The sequence below is a fragment of the Strix aluco genome, chromosome 3 (assembly GCF_031877795.1).
Source record: "Strix aluco isolate bStrAlu1 chromosome 3, bStrAlu1.hap1, whole genome shotgun sequence".
Lineage (NCBI taxonomy): Eukaryota > Metazoa > Chordata > Aves > Strigiformes > Strigidae > Strix > Strix aluco.
Genome location: NC_133933.1, coordinates 4,520,102 through 4,534,575, shown reverse-complemented (window position 1 = coordinate 4,534,575; position 14,474 = coordinate 4,520,102). Strand labels below are relative to the sequence as shown.

Sequence of the window (14,474 nt, the reverse complement as noted above, 5' to 3'; positions counted from 1 at the left end):
TGTCCTGGTTTGAGTTCTTCTTAAGAGAGATTAATCATTAGCAGAAAAAAAAAAAAAAAAACCCGAAAAAAAACAAAACCACAAAACCACCACACCACCAAACCAGTGATATTTCCCTCCACTATCTGTACAAAATGGTATATGCCACCGTTTAGACTGTACATTAAAACCATTTGTACGTTTAACATCAGCACAAAAGTAAAAATCAAGAATCAGGAGATACATGGGTTTCCCTTTTACACCATTTAGCTGGCACTGGCAAACAAACCCTGTTTCATTGCTACTTTTCTGTGTGTGGTACATAGTTTTTTATGTCTTCAGAAACAAAACCAGAATCAAACACATGTGATGCTTTGAACTTTTGAAGGAATTCTGTGTTTTGCTGTCCTTTAATTTAGCTCTGAACAGTGACTACTGTGGTCCAACATGTGTACCCCATCAACTCCAAGTGTTTACCTACATGCTGCTCTACCCTGTTATTCAGCAATTCTGCAACAATGCTTTAATTCACTGAACCCCTGGGAGTTGTTTTTTAACATTTCCCATAATTCTGCAGACAGAATGCAAATTCATACACTTGAAATACACTATGGGAAAGCACTGTACTGAGACAGGGCTGGACAACCGTTTATGTAGCAGCTGTGGATTGCATGTGGTCAGTAAAAACATGAGAAAAGAATCCGTTCGTGATGAAAAGCACATTATGCACGACAAGGCTAAAAACTAGTTCCAGTAGCACTAGCCTAATGGTAAGCTAGAATTAGATTTTAATTAGTTTTCATTTCTGCAGTCAGTATGTCTAAGATAGGCACAGCTGGTGAAATCCTGGCATCCCAAACTAGAAGGGCAACATTCCCATTCATGTTAAGAAGATCAGGGTTTACATCTGTTGCCACAGTAGCGCATAAATATGGTATTTGCTTCTACACTCTGAAAATGTCTCAGTAACAGCAGAATAGCGAAAAAAGAAGTGGCCACATCATTTGCTTAGTTTAACAGCGTGTAGAAACTTCGAACTTGCTTCACTTTTGTATCAGAACTCATTAGAGTAAGCCACAGGGAAGGAACTTCTCTTTCTCCTGCACATGTGTGGAAAGCAACACAATCTCATTCTCCACAAGCCTCCACCTAACAAAAGGGCCCGATAGAGCTTCCTCAGTTTTTAGCATTTTCTGTTACAGGACAGATCCAGAGTTCTGTTAAACAAAAGCTGACTATAAATACTTCTTATCATTCAAACCACATGGAGAAAATAACAGCAAGACTAGCTGCAACCATACTAAATTCAGAAAAAGATCCTGAGACACATTTCTTCATATCTTCTAATAAATGGAAATATTAATTTGGTATGTAAAATTCTCACAAACCCTTGTCCCATTACACTTCTACCAATGATCAATTTCTACCATATTTTTTCTTATTTATTGATCAGCAAGCTAATATGAGAAAACTTTGACAATTTTGAAATTGCTCAGTACAATTACATAGAGAACACCAGCTCTTGCCTGCCTAAAAAATTAACTAATTCTTCAGCAAATAAGAATCACCACTGTGATTGACACATCATTGCACCAGAATACTCTTCTGATACTGTTTTTCTAGCTTTCTTTTAATTTTAGCTCAACTGGGATGCAAAGAGGAAAGCTGATAGCAAGAATACTTCAAACAGGACAGTTCCTGCAAGAAGAAATACTGGGAAAGCTGGTACCATGATGTACTTTTGCAGAGATCCTAACTTCACCGTGATAACTGCTCTGCTGACAGAGGGAGGGGCACATTTCTCTGAAAAGTTCTTAAGTGGGGGAAAAATAGCATAAGAAAGTGATATGAGCAATCCAAAATGAGTCACTGAACAGAAGTGACCTATTCCTGCATTGCAGATAAATGCTGTCTCCACTGGACCTGCCAGTTGACAATTTACAGGGGACTACAAGATGAGAGTAAAAGCACATCAGTACAAGAGATGAAAGTGCTTATAGGGACATGTGTATATGAGATATTTAAGCACCAGAATAAAGTATTACTTGTAAAACAACAACCGAAACACCGATGCAATCAAAAGCTGTGTAGACTACACAATCTGCCACAGGAGCTGCAAGACTTTGTGGAAAGATCCCATCATATCAACAGTTTTGCCAATCAAATTAAATAAATTGAAGTGAAACATGAGAGAAGGGTCAAAAAAAAAAAAACCAAACCCAAACAAAACCCCACCAACCAAACCCCACAAAAACAACAACAGAACCACCACAACAAAAATTTATATGGCTTATCTCTTAAAGCCCATTAATACAACTAGAAAAACTGATCCCACTGATTTTAGCACGCTACATAGTAAACTCATTAATAACAAATCTTTACATTTTACATCAGGGGAGATTCAACTGATACCAAAATGTTATAGCTCCTCTGAAGAGTCCTGGCTGGAAATTTGTCCAGAGATTAGAACAATTAAAGACTATTCAGGCTCTGCCCCCTAAATCTGATTCTACTCCAATAAAACTAGATTTTTTTTCTTTCAACTGTGAAAATGATTTGGCCTTAAATTACAACAGTCTGATAGCTAAATTTACAGAACTAGCAATACCCTGCAAATACAGAACCTCAGAGAGAAAAAAGAGCTCATGAAAAAATAAACCTTATGGGATTATCAATTAAGATATTTTAGCTTCCAAACTTAAAATAAATGGAAAATATGCCATATGAACCTCTGTAGATATTCAATCATTTTATTTTTATTATATTGAGACCCATAATTGCACCTGGAAGGAAGGAAAAACTGGATCACTTTGTCCCCATTGGTCTAAAAGCACAAGTACCATCAAGAGACATACCTGACTCACTGGCAGAGTGAGCAGCAATGAGACCTGCATTAGCAAGCTTCACATGAAAAAAATAATTAGGACAGTCAGAAAAATTTCAGAAGATTTAATTGTTCACATAGATATGAAATAAAATCCACACCATTTTGAAAGTTTAATAAAATGATACTCAAGTAAGGAGTGCTGCATCTAGCCAATCGTAAATACTGCCATGTGTTTCATTACATCTGCTAAATAAACCTACTTTTGGACCCTAACTTTATCTTCTGTTGTGCACCTGACATTCAAAACTTAGGATCTGGTTTGCAAAATCCGTTTTGGACTGTACAACCCAGTTTGTAGGCTACAGAAAACAGAATCCTTTATTGAATCACGTGGGTATGCACTTTACCAGATAAGTTTGTCAAATTTGCCTTTATCCCTTCCACACAGGATTATGTGTATTTGCATAGAAGTAATTTTCTAGGTAAAACAGGACTGGCTTGACTGGAGTTAATTATGTCCCCTCAGAGAACTGAGGCGTTTATGGCGAAGAACAGTAATTTGCCTATGGAGAGAACTTAAGTATAAAAAGCAAGCACAGACTAAGGGTCTCTGCACTCAGTATTAAGCATGTATCACAACTGACAAGGAAAAAACAAAGAAATGCCAAACCAGAAAAACATTTGCAGGAGGACATAATCAAGACTCAAGTTTAAGCCTACCAACAGCTTGCTCCCATCCTCATCTTTATTTACAAGCGTGGTCAGTTGCACCAGAATGAAGCTAATACAGAAACGTTTGCAGGAGAAAGGCCTTGCTAGTACTGGTTTTTGAAAAATTGTTATAAAGGGATGTTCTTTTAACAGACATTCTATGAAGGTAGTCCTGCTATAACCCTAATGGCTACATAAAGCAAAACAATACCTTCAGTAAAGCAGAAGCCAGCAGCTTTCCTAATATAGCTCATAAAATCCGTGTATGCAAATTTCTAACAACCCTCTATTTCAGTTTCCATACATGTTAATATTCCTCATTTACACCTCATCTAAAAAGACTAATAAACCCTCTACATCTCTGTTGAAGCTTACAGAAAACACTTCACTGAAAAAAGGAAAATATTTTAAACTAAAACATGTATAAGTAAAAATGTTTTTACACTTAAAAAAAATTGAAATGAGTAAATCCGAGCTATTTCTTTCATGGCTTTTTCTATCTTTTCAAAGTCTGTTACAAAACACACGTACCTGATACAGCCAGACCTCGGTGCAGCAAACATTTTGTTTACCAGAGACATTTATAATTCAATTTGGAGACATTTGCAAATGTTAGCTTTCAGACTGCCCTCTTAATGGGTTCTTTAACAAGTCAGTAGATGCACAGTAACTGTGGGGATATTAGGATAATCAGTCTCAGGAGTAAATTATTCCATCTAGCCTTTTACTGATGTTTTAACCTCAAAACTGCAAAAAGAGCAAGCCATTTCAAGCAAGACAGACCTTCTGGTTCAAAGGAAATCTGTCTGATGGACATGTTACATCAGTGAGAAAATCCAGTATCACATAATTTCTAAGTAATTATATCCTGAAGATTTGTTCCGATGTTTGGGAAACATGGTTTAGTTACTCAGATCTTTGGAGTACTGTGCAGATGTGCAATATCCCTCTCAAAGGAAACAAGGGAAATTTTATTTGACAGGTAAAAAGCACAATTAAAATTTAGTTTGCTTTATAAACCTAGTTTTGAGCGGGGTTTTTAATAACTTTTTTTAAACAGGTTATTTTAAATTATTTCAGCACATTCCAGTTAGCAAGAGGATTTAAGTTTATTAGACTATACTATAAAGTCCAAAGAAAGCATATAGACATTTCCAAATGTCAAAACATGGTGTCTTTCACAATCCTGGGGTCCTTAAAAAAAAGATACCAACTTCACAGTGAAGTAAGTGGAACAAAATGCTTTTAAAAAGAATTCTTAAACCCAAATCACAACACAAAAAACACCCACCAAAACAAAACAAAAACCCACCCAACATTCAAGATGTGCCTAAGGAAATTCAGGTACAAACTTCAAAAGCTGAAGAGAAGTAAGATTTCTTTTTTCACCTTTCTGTAAAGTGTCAAAATGTAATATTAATTCTTCCAGTTCTAAGAAAATCTAAAGAGGACTACCAAGCTATTAAACCTTTCAGTGGATCATTTGTGATATGAGTTATTAGCATAATTGGGGGCACACTTTATTCTGACCTTTGCAAAACTTTCATTTCCCAAATGTGGTAGATAGAAAGTGCTTTTATAATACCAATAATGATTATTTCCTATGGGAAACTGCCAATTATAAGTTGGTGAAAAACGCTATACCGGATGTACATTGAGAAAATGAACACACCTACCAACAGTCAGACTAATTAAAGCCATTCTTCAAATATTAATAAAGCTTTTCACTTCCATGAAATATAACCTGTACGTTTTAGTTCAACTGCATCCTTGTCAGGTCATTTATTCAACAATAATAAATGTTTGATTAGTGTTTAAATACAGCATTTATGCTGAACATTCACCTTTCCCTGGCAGTAAACCAACACATGTGGGAAGCTGTTTTGACATTTAACCACTTGACTGAAATTCGTATTGTTTGTATCAAGTGACATCAAGCGCCAGCAAACATACTCAGATACAGACACAAACCCCTTCTGTTCTGGACACAATTCTTTAAAAAAAAAAAAAAAGGCACAAAGATCCAAAGATCACATATAAGGGTAGGCAATAAACTGTCAAACAGGGTGTGTTTTAGTTTTATAATATTAACTCCAGTACATTCTGCTGAGGTCACAACAGATAGCAGATTCAACAGCATCATTTCCTGCTCTTGTGTTACCCGCTGTCCTGTATAACCTGCTGCCAAGGTTCAGTAGCTAATGTAGACCACCAAGACAAGAAGGGACAGAGAGGGTACAGCCAGCCAAAGCTCCTGGACACACTAACTTGACAGAAGACAACTGCCTCTTCCAGCTACCCAGGTGTGCCCAGCTCTACACGTGTGCATCAGGCGTGCCAGAGTGTTTTAGCAACACCAGCCTCAGGCATCTTGTTTGCAAAGCATCTTTGACAGCAGTGAAGCCATACCACACAGAACCAGGGAAACCTTCCAGGCGAATTCAATCTCTTCACAGGTAGCCCTGGCTTTTTAAAGCCCTCCCTGGATCCCACTGGATGAACAGATAAGAGTTGGCAGGCTGCAGAATCACACTAGAGGGTAAAAGAAACTCCATTAAGGACTACTTGGGACACAACCGTGTGCTCCCACATCACAGAATAGGCTGCAGCTCTTACGGATTAGCCATTCCGTACAGCGTTGCTTTAGCTGTATTACCTCATAGTTAAAAGGCATTTGCTGTAATATCTTTGCTTTGGTCATAATAATTTTTGAAGCAAGTTCTTAGGGTCTGATTCCCATTTATGCTCTTGCCAATTTGCAAACCTTCACAAGATTCTATGGTTCTAAGATGAAACGGACATTAAAGTGGATGTAAAAATATTTTACTACACTTACGCAGCACCTGTAGATTAACACAGAAAAGTAGAGTATTAATAATGACAACCTGATTCCAAATTTTATGTGACAATAGAAGACACCCCATGCTGATATATCAGTGACGAAGAGTGGAAAGCTTTTGATTTCCTTAAAAATATTCATCTGGGAACTGCCTCAACTACTTAACATTTTAAAAAGGTAAACTGTCCAGTTTACCTTTTGTGTCTATTGTGTCTATATACAATATACAAAGAAGTAAATATATTCAAGAGTCCAGGCAACAAATCGCTCAATTAAGACAGTAGAAAAAGGCCAGTTAAACCAAAAGTAGTAACTTAAAGAACACTTACAGAAGCTTATCTTTTAGACGTTTTAAAATATCTTGCTAGTTGCTTTCCTACATCCTTAAGAACAAATGCATTTGCACAGAGGCAGGCCACAAAGGCCTGTATAGAAAAAAGCCAACTAGTTTTGAGGCAGACAGACCCAGACGACTTGTAGACAGGCTTGTATGCCCAAATGTTTTTCTGTGTGTCCCGTCCCCCCCCCCCCAATATTACTGGGTCTGATAAAAGACACTATGTCTAATTAAAGATTTCACCTTGCTTAGTTCCAACACAGCCACAGCCAATTACCATATCAATGTTTGATATGAATCCTTCAGAGTTAAGGGAGGCAGAACTGTTTTAAAGGAAAGATGGGTACCAGCTTCAAATTCAGCAAAATCAAGTTCCAGTTCATCTGAACAAAAAACTTCCCACATTCTTTAATACCCAAGTTATAATATTTGATTTGCCGTTCAGAGAGGGAGTTAAATTGCTTAGTGGACTACACGTAAGGCTCAACATGTGCAAAAGCACACCCTACTAGGTGAAATACAAAAACAGATTTAGTTAGTTTTCAAAGAGAAAGGTTCAGAAAGAACCTGAACAGAGTAACCAAGTACTAACGTGAGACAGGCATACCTGACCATTTTGCTGGAAAGGACCCACTGAATTCACAGAGCTAGCTGCTCAGCCTAGGTAAATTCAAACCAAATACAAGCCACAAATATTTTAATAGCTAGGTTAACTGGCTTTTCTCCTCCCACAAGGTCTTCTAAAGAAGGAAAGACGGGGTTGCTTTCTCAAGGCTAAAATATAGCTCAGCAAGAAGAAAGTGACTGAATGAATTTTTGTCAGACTGAGCAACCTGCTTGCTTGCAAACAGGAGCTGGATATACACATCTGACCATCTAGACCTAGCTTAATGAGTTAAGTGAAGCACCGCTTCCTTCGTATGAGAAGAGTCTGATCATCAGACCATTTATAAAAACACTCACTGCAAAACAAGTATAAATGGTCAAAGTCTTCCAAATGTACAAATGCCCGAGAAAAGCACTTGGCAGATCTTGAAAAAGCAGTCTATATATCAGCACAAGAATTACTTGTAATATCCAGCAGCTCCAGAGATGTGCTCCCAACTGCTAACCCCGACTGCAAAAGATCTCATAATGATCTTATTTACAATCCAAATTTTCAGTCTGGCATAGATCAAACAGCAAAAAGTGCAGTTATGAAATCTAAGTAGGTTTACTTGCTACTTTTCAGTGTAATGTTTAACAAGTCTTATTAATTTTGAAAAGAAGAAACAACAGTTAAAAATATAAACAACTGAAAAGAAGAATGTGTCGTTAAGCAATAAACAACATTCCATATTTCTCTGTCTTTTCCCTCTGTTTTATAGAAAATACCTAGACAGCAGTCTCATCACTCCACATACTGTATCTTTCAAAACTTGGCAAAGCAACTCTTACACATTGTGTTTCAGATCCAATAACTCAATACGCGCTTCAAAGATCTGGCAGCAGTTCTTTTGGGAGTTATTTCCTACTTTTCTGGCTTATGCAACCTGTCGAGTTTGGAAAACTTACACTTAGTAGATTAAAAGGATGTACACAGAGAAAGAGGAAATCATAATAACCACAATAATTATAAATGAAGCTTTGAATGCAAATTTGATTTGCCACAGATTTGCCACTGCCTGCAAGAAAACGTTCTGATGTGGAAGAGCATATGCCATCTCAGATTCCAGTTTTCACAGGTATGGTGATCGAAAAGGACTTGTTTAGGTAAACAGCTGCCAGTAGGGCAGACTCCATAGGCATCTCACACATGCACACACCCTGTTCTCTAATGCCATACTCATTTTAAGAGCAACAAAATTACAACAGATAAAGATATGAACACTAGAACAAAAGCAGGTTCTGGGAAAGCCACAGGACGATGCACAGTTTTGTCTTTGATTAGAATCTGTTTTCTTAAACACTCAACCAAGCATTGTTCCTCTAAACGAGACCACGACTGTAATTAGAGAAAACATCCCTGTGAAATTTTCCATAGTTTTGGGGTTTAGAGAAGTTGAAAATACTGGAAGGAAACTAAAAAAAAAATCCTTTCCAAATACAATGCATTTTCTGGCAATAATTTAGTAATTATCTTCTTGGCTCACCAGAAAACAATAAGAGCTAAAGATGAATGCACTATTTACGTGGCGTAAGAAGACATGTTGGTTTCAAAGACCATATCTACTAGGCAAATAATCTTGGTGTATCAGTCGTAGGGCTTGGTGGATAGTTTGAATGAGTGAGGAGAGTCAGAAATGAATAAAAAATTTTGCCCAAACACAGCTGTGCACATCACTTCTTGCTTTCTTCCCCACCACATGTATTTTCCATATCTGATAGTTTTACTGTTACATTTCCTACTTCTTCTATCTTGCTTCATTGGTTTTGCAGCTCCTCCCATACCTCCCAGATTGTTCTGCTTATTCTTTCACTCTCCATTTCTCTCTTTTTCATATGCTTGGCATCAGTTGAAGTCAGTGCAAAACTCCCACTGACCTGTCTGTAACGGAATCCCTTGGAACATGGGAATGTCACTCACCGTCTCTGCCTTGCCCACCACTGCCCTTCAGCTTTCGCACTGTCATGCCATCTGAGTTTAGGTTGAGAAACTAGAAAGGGAATAGTTCCCTCCACTCCTTTCTACTCTACCCTCTCCACTTCCAGACGTGTACTCCTGCTGGTTAGTTAGAGCAGATTCTTGTGCTCTGGTTTCCTCCTGGAGCCGATTTAATTCACTACTAAGGAAGAAATCAACCCAGGAAAAAAAAGAAGGGGGGAGAGGGGAAACCACAAAGCACCCGATATGTCTTAGTGAGCTGAGCCTGCACAGAACAAAATGGTTTGCAAAAACTTCACTTTCTTCAGGTTTTATTGAGGCCTAACAATATGAGCTGTCATTTTGTGCCTCATTTTCTGACCACTTCTTCCCACATTGTCCACCTTTGCATACAAGACCAGGTCTTCACACATTTTAAAAGAACAAGGTTCTAACTTTGGGCACTGATGAAATACAATTTTTGAATAAAATAACACCTTAGCTTAGTTCCTTATATAACATTCTCATACCTTTTTGAAAAAAAGCAAATAGTCTTTCCTTCCTGGGGAGTGGCAAATAAATCTTAAGGGGAAAGTTTTACAAGGCAGTCAAAGAAATACCCAGAAAAAAGAAAACAACATTCCTCAGTGCAAGACAACTCATGTCACAACCAACCAAAATATACAGTAGCCAAGATTTGTTTCCTCCCTTTTTCTGCATTAGAATGTCTGAAAATTCAGGCATCGTTTAAGACAGACCTACCATGGAACAATTTGAGGCAGTAGTCTGGTAGACATCAAGAGTCCTCTCCAGAAGTCCACCAGTCACTTTCTTTCCCCACTATCCTCTGCTCTGCCAGCACAAATGAAAACTGATTCACCTGAAAAATCATAGAATCATAGAGTAGGTTGGGTTGGAAGGAACCTTTAAAGGTCATCTAGTCCAAATCCCCTGCAGTGAGCAGGGACATCTTCACCTAGATCAGGTTGCTCGGAGCCCCATCCAACCTGGCCTTGAATGCTTCCAGGGATGGGGCATCTACCACCTCTCTGGGTAACCTGTGCCAGTGTTTCACCACCCTCATGGTAAAAAATGTCTTCCTTGTATCTCGTTTAAGTCTATCCTCTTTTAGTTTAAAAGAATTACCCCTTGTCCTGTCACAACCAGCTCTACTAAAAAGCCTGTCCCCACCTTTCTTGCAAGTTCCCCTTAAGTACCGAAAGGCCACAATATGGTCTCCCCGAGCCTTCTGTTCTCTGGGTTAAAAATAACTTTTTAGAATTTTACTTAGCAGGTCTACTTTTCAGCCAGATCAGTTACCTGATTCACTAGTTACTTACACAGGCTTTTGGTGTGAACAAGCATCCAGGGACAAGAAAATAAAGGCTGGGAGTGAGACTGGGGACTACTTTCCTTATCTGAAGTGTCAGTTCAAATGTATGTGAAACTACAGGGAACCTGACAACTGAGACAGTAACTACTGCCATAAATTATCTGTATGCTTTTGTTATCACTTTTTAGCTCCCAGAGCTCTGCCTCCTCTCTGAGCCACCAACCTTTCCCAGTCTGAGACCTTTGCCAGCATATACTTTCTGCTCCTTCCATGCTCACATTTCTCACCAAAAAGGTCTACACATCACTGGATTTCGCTGTAATTAAACAGAACAGTCTTTCAAAGGAAAGTACAAAGACTACATGATCACAGACAGCAGGGAATGTTTGGAAAACAATGCTTCATCTGGATGCAGTAAGCTTCATTTATTTTTCTTTTGCCTCTCTATTTTTGTTTTATACTGTTGACTCCAAGTTTTAATGACAGAAGATATTTTAAGCATTCCTGACCTAGAAATGTGCTAAGAATAAGAGAACTTTTATAAAGAAAACATTGTCCATCTGAAGGGAAAGTCAGTGTATACTCCACTTAAGTAAGCTATGCATGTTGCTTATGAACAGCAGATAACTTTTCAGACCTGAAAACTCAATTTCCAGAAGCCAGAGATAACATGTATAAAGAATCAGATAGGCTGTAGGATTCAATGGACCCGATTAAGAAAACACTAGTAGGATTCATGGCCAAAACAGATGCTACAGAGCAAAACTCAGGTGGAGAATACCCACACAAAGTATCTTAATTGCTGTGCTTATCAGGGACAGTAAGAAGAAATCCAGTGAGGACACAGACTAAAGCTGGGATTAAAAACCTCTTTATTTTGAGAATAGCTATCTGAGCAAATTGCACTCGTCTCTAACAAGAAGGCAACTTTTCTTTATTCTTCCCTATAAAGTGTCACTTCTATTTTGGGAGCAGTTACCATGTGCCATATAATTACCAGGAAGCAAATACTTTAGGACTAAAACCCATCCTCAGTTATGTCAGTGCTTATATGAATATGCTCAGCAGGTGTGATGATGGAGTTAGCACAGATCCACACTGGCATAAGGGAAACAAGTGCAAAATACTTCTGATTGTAGCAGATAGATTACATAGAAGTTTGTCAAGGTTTGGTCTTTTCGAGTAAAGCAAGCAAGCAGCGTAACATTAGAAATTACAGTAGATAATTCTTACAAGTATGTTGGTGTGAGCAGCACCACATTAACAGTGTTTGTGTTTGCACTTGCAGTACTTTCACAGCTACAAGATGCCATCCGTGGCTATATGGCTATTTTGGAGGCCCCAGAAATGTGAAGTTAGTCATGCAAATCTACCAAGTACTCCCTCAGCTGTTAAAGCAAAACCAGTAATTGCTTCAACTAAAGATCATAGTAGACATATTCTGTTAAGCTTCAACTTAACAGTTGATGTGATGTTGGGGGATACGGTGTAGGGGAGAACTTTGTAGAGTAGGGCTGATGGTTGGACTCGATGATCCCAAGGGTCTTTTCCAACCTGAATGATTCTGTGATTCAATACACTGAAGAACCTAGGTTTTAGAAGAGCCTGTCATGTATTTTGTAATCACAAGGGGAAGGGAAGACTATATGGTTAAGTGATCTGTTAATGATGATCTTGAATACAAGACAAAGTTACATCATTTCACCCCCACCCTCTATCCACCTTGAGGTTCAGTTGCTCTTCCCTTTGCCCCCACCCTGCCAGGGTCCATCAGAGCACACAGACCCCTTGATGAACAGGTTTCAGTCTGGAATATACAGCAGGGTGGACAAACACTATTTACATGCCCTAGAAGGACGACACCGTTTTCATTACCTCTGTCATAAGACCTCCGACCCTGAATCTGCCAGTACTCTGATATTATCCTTAATGTAACTCTAAGAGTAAGATAAACTACTTTTGTTTTAATGAAGACTACAGACTGCACAGCAGAGCAAGGACAGATAGCCTGGAAGGCATACAGGGAAACTGTCGTGGCAGCCAGGGATCAGTTAGGAAGGCCAAAGCCCTGATAGAATTGAATCTGGCCAGGGCCATTAAGGGCAACAAGAAAAGCTTCTATAGGTACGTCAGTGGTAAAAGGAAGAACAGAGACTATGTGGGCCCTCTCCAGGAGGAAAGGGAAGACTTGGTCACCTGTGATATGGAGAAAGCAGTCCAGAGGTACTCAACAACTTTTTTGCCTCAGTCTTCACCGGCAAGGGCTCCAGCCACACCGTCCAAGACACAGAAGGCAAAGGCAGGGAATGGAAGAAGGAAGAACTGCCCGCTGTGGAAGATCAGGTTTGCGACCATCTAAGGAACCTGAAGGTGTGCAAGTCTATAGAACCTGATGAGATGCACCCACGGGTCCTGAGGGAACTGGTGTATGAAGTGGCTCAGCTACTATCCATCGCATTTGAGAAGTTGTGGCAGTCCACTGAAGTTCCTGCTGACTGAAAAAGGGGAAACTTAACCCCCATTTTATAAAGGGGGAAAAAAGAAGGCCCAGGGAACTACAGGCCAGTTAGTCTCACCTCTGTGGTCAGCCAGATCATGGAGTGGATCCTCCTGGAAACTACGCTAGGGCATATGGAAAAATCAGGTGACTGGTGAGAGCCAACATGGCTTCACTAAGGGAAAATCCTGCCTGAAATTTGGTGGCTTTTTATGATGGGGTTACAGTGCTGGTGGATAAAGGAAGAGCAACTGACATCATCTACCTGGACTTGTGCAAAGCTTTTCACACTGTCCCACAGGACATCCTTGTCTCTAGACTGGAGAGACACGGATTTGATGGATGAAACGCTTGGTGGATAAGGAATTGGCTGGAACTGGCACTCAAAGAGTTGTGGTCAACAGCTCGATGTCCAAGTGGAGAGCAGCAACAAGTGGCATTCCTCATGGGTCAGTACTGGGACCTGTGCTGTTTAACTTCTTTGCTGGTGACAGGGACAGTGGGATCGAGTGCACCCTCAGCAAGTTTGCCGACAACACCAAGCTGTGTGGTGCAGTCGACACGCTGGAGGGAAGGGATGTGCCATCCAGAGGGACATGGACAGGCCGGAGAGATGGGACTGTGCAAACAAGGCAGCGTTCAAGGCCAGGTTGGATGGGGCTTTGGGCAACCTGGGCTAGTGGAAGGTGTCCCTGGCCACAGGTGGGGGGGGGGGGGGGGGTTGGAACCAGATGATCTTTAGGTTCTTTCCAACCCAAACCATTCTATGATAATAGAAACAGGTAAAAGAGAAACAAAAGAAAGTCACACACACAGATAAATATACCTAACACTAGCTCCTAATATTGCTGCCCTCCTTTTGTGATTCTAGCCAGTAGTCTATTCGGTGCTCATGAACTCCAGGCTGAGGATCCAGTTATGGAATAACACCTTTAAACCACATTAATGGACAATGTTTTAGTAGCGGGAATCCCTACTTTCTTTTAACAGTTCAACTTATCTTTGGTGATGGCTCTAATTTGCATCTCCCTTCACCTTCATTCAGTGAGGAAGGTATTTCAAATTTTTCAAAGCAAGGTGGAGTCAGCACTTCGAGAAAAACGTTCGTGTTCCTTCACCACAGTCCAATTCAACTGTTGTCTGCCTACAGGATAGAGTCAACCAGCGACTGCTCCAGTGTGCTGCTAAATCCTAAACAAAATTATTAGCAGACTCTCTTTTCCACGAGGCTGGGCTGTACCCAAATCAGAGACTGAGGCCTTTCCTCATCTCTCCATGTAAATATACTTTTTTTTAATTACAAAGTACACAATCACATAATTAGGATTAACACAGGCTCTTATTAAGCACAAGATACAGTGATATCTAATAATCCCCTTCGGGTTAAT

At 39.5% G+C, this 14,474-nt stretch overlaps 1 protein-coding gene across 16 annotated transcripts in view; it reads right to left on the bottom strand.

The window, feature by feature from the left end:
• The window catches only part of PLCB4 (phospholipase C beta 4), a 216,958-nt gene that overhangs the window by 176,297 nt on the left and 26,187 nt on the right, over positions 1–14,474 (bottom strand). The window contains exon 1 of one of the 16 annotated variants that reach the window (XM_074817209.1): positions 10,019–10,037. The exons of the other annotated variants lie outside the window; for them this stretch is intronic. The gene's annotated coding sequence lies outside the window, so the exon portion shown is untranslated. Of the gene's footprint in view, positions 1–10,018; positions 10,038–14,474 lie in introns of those variants that run through there. 16 annotated transcript variants of the gene reach the window in all.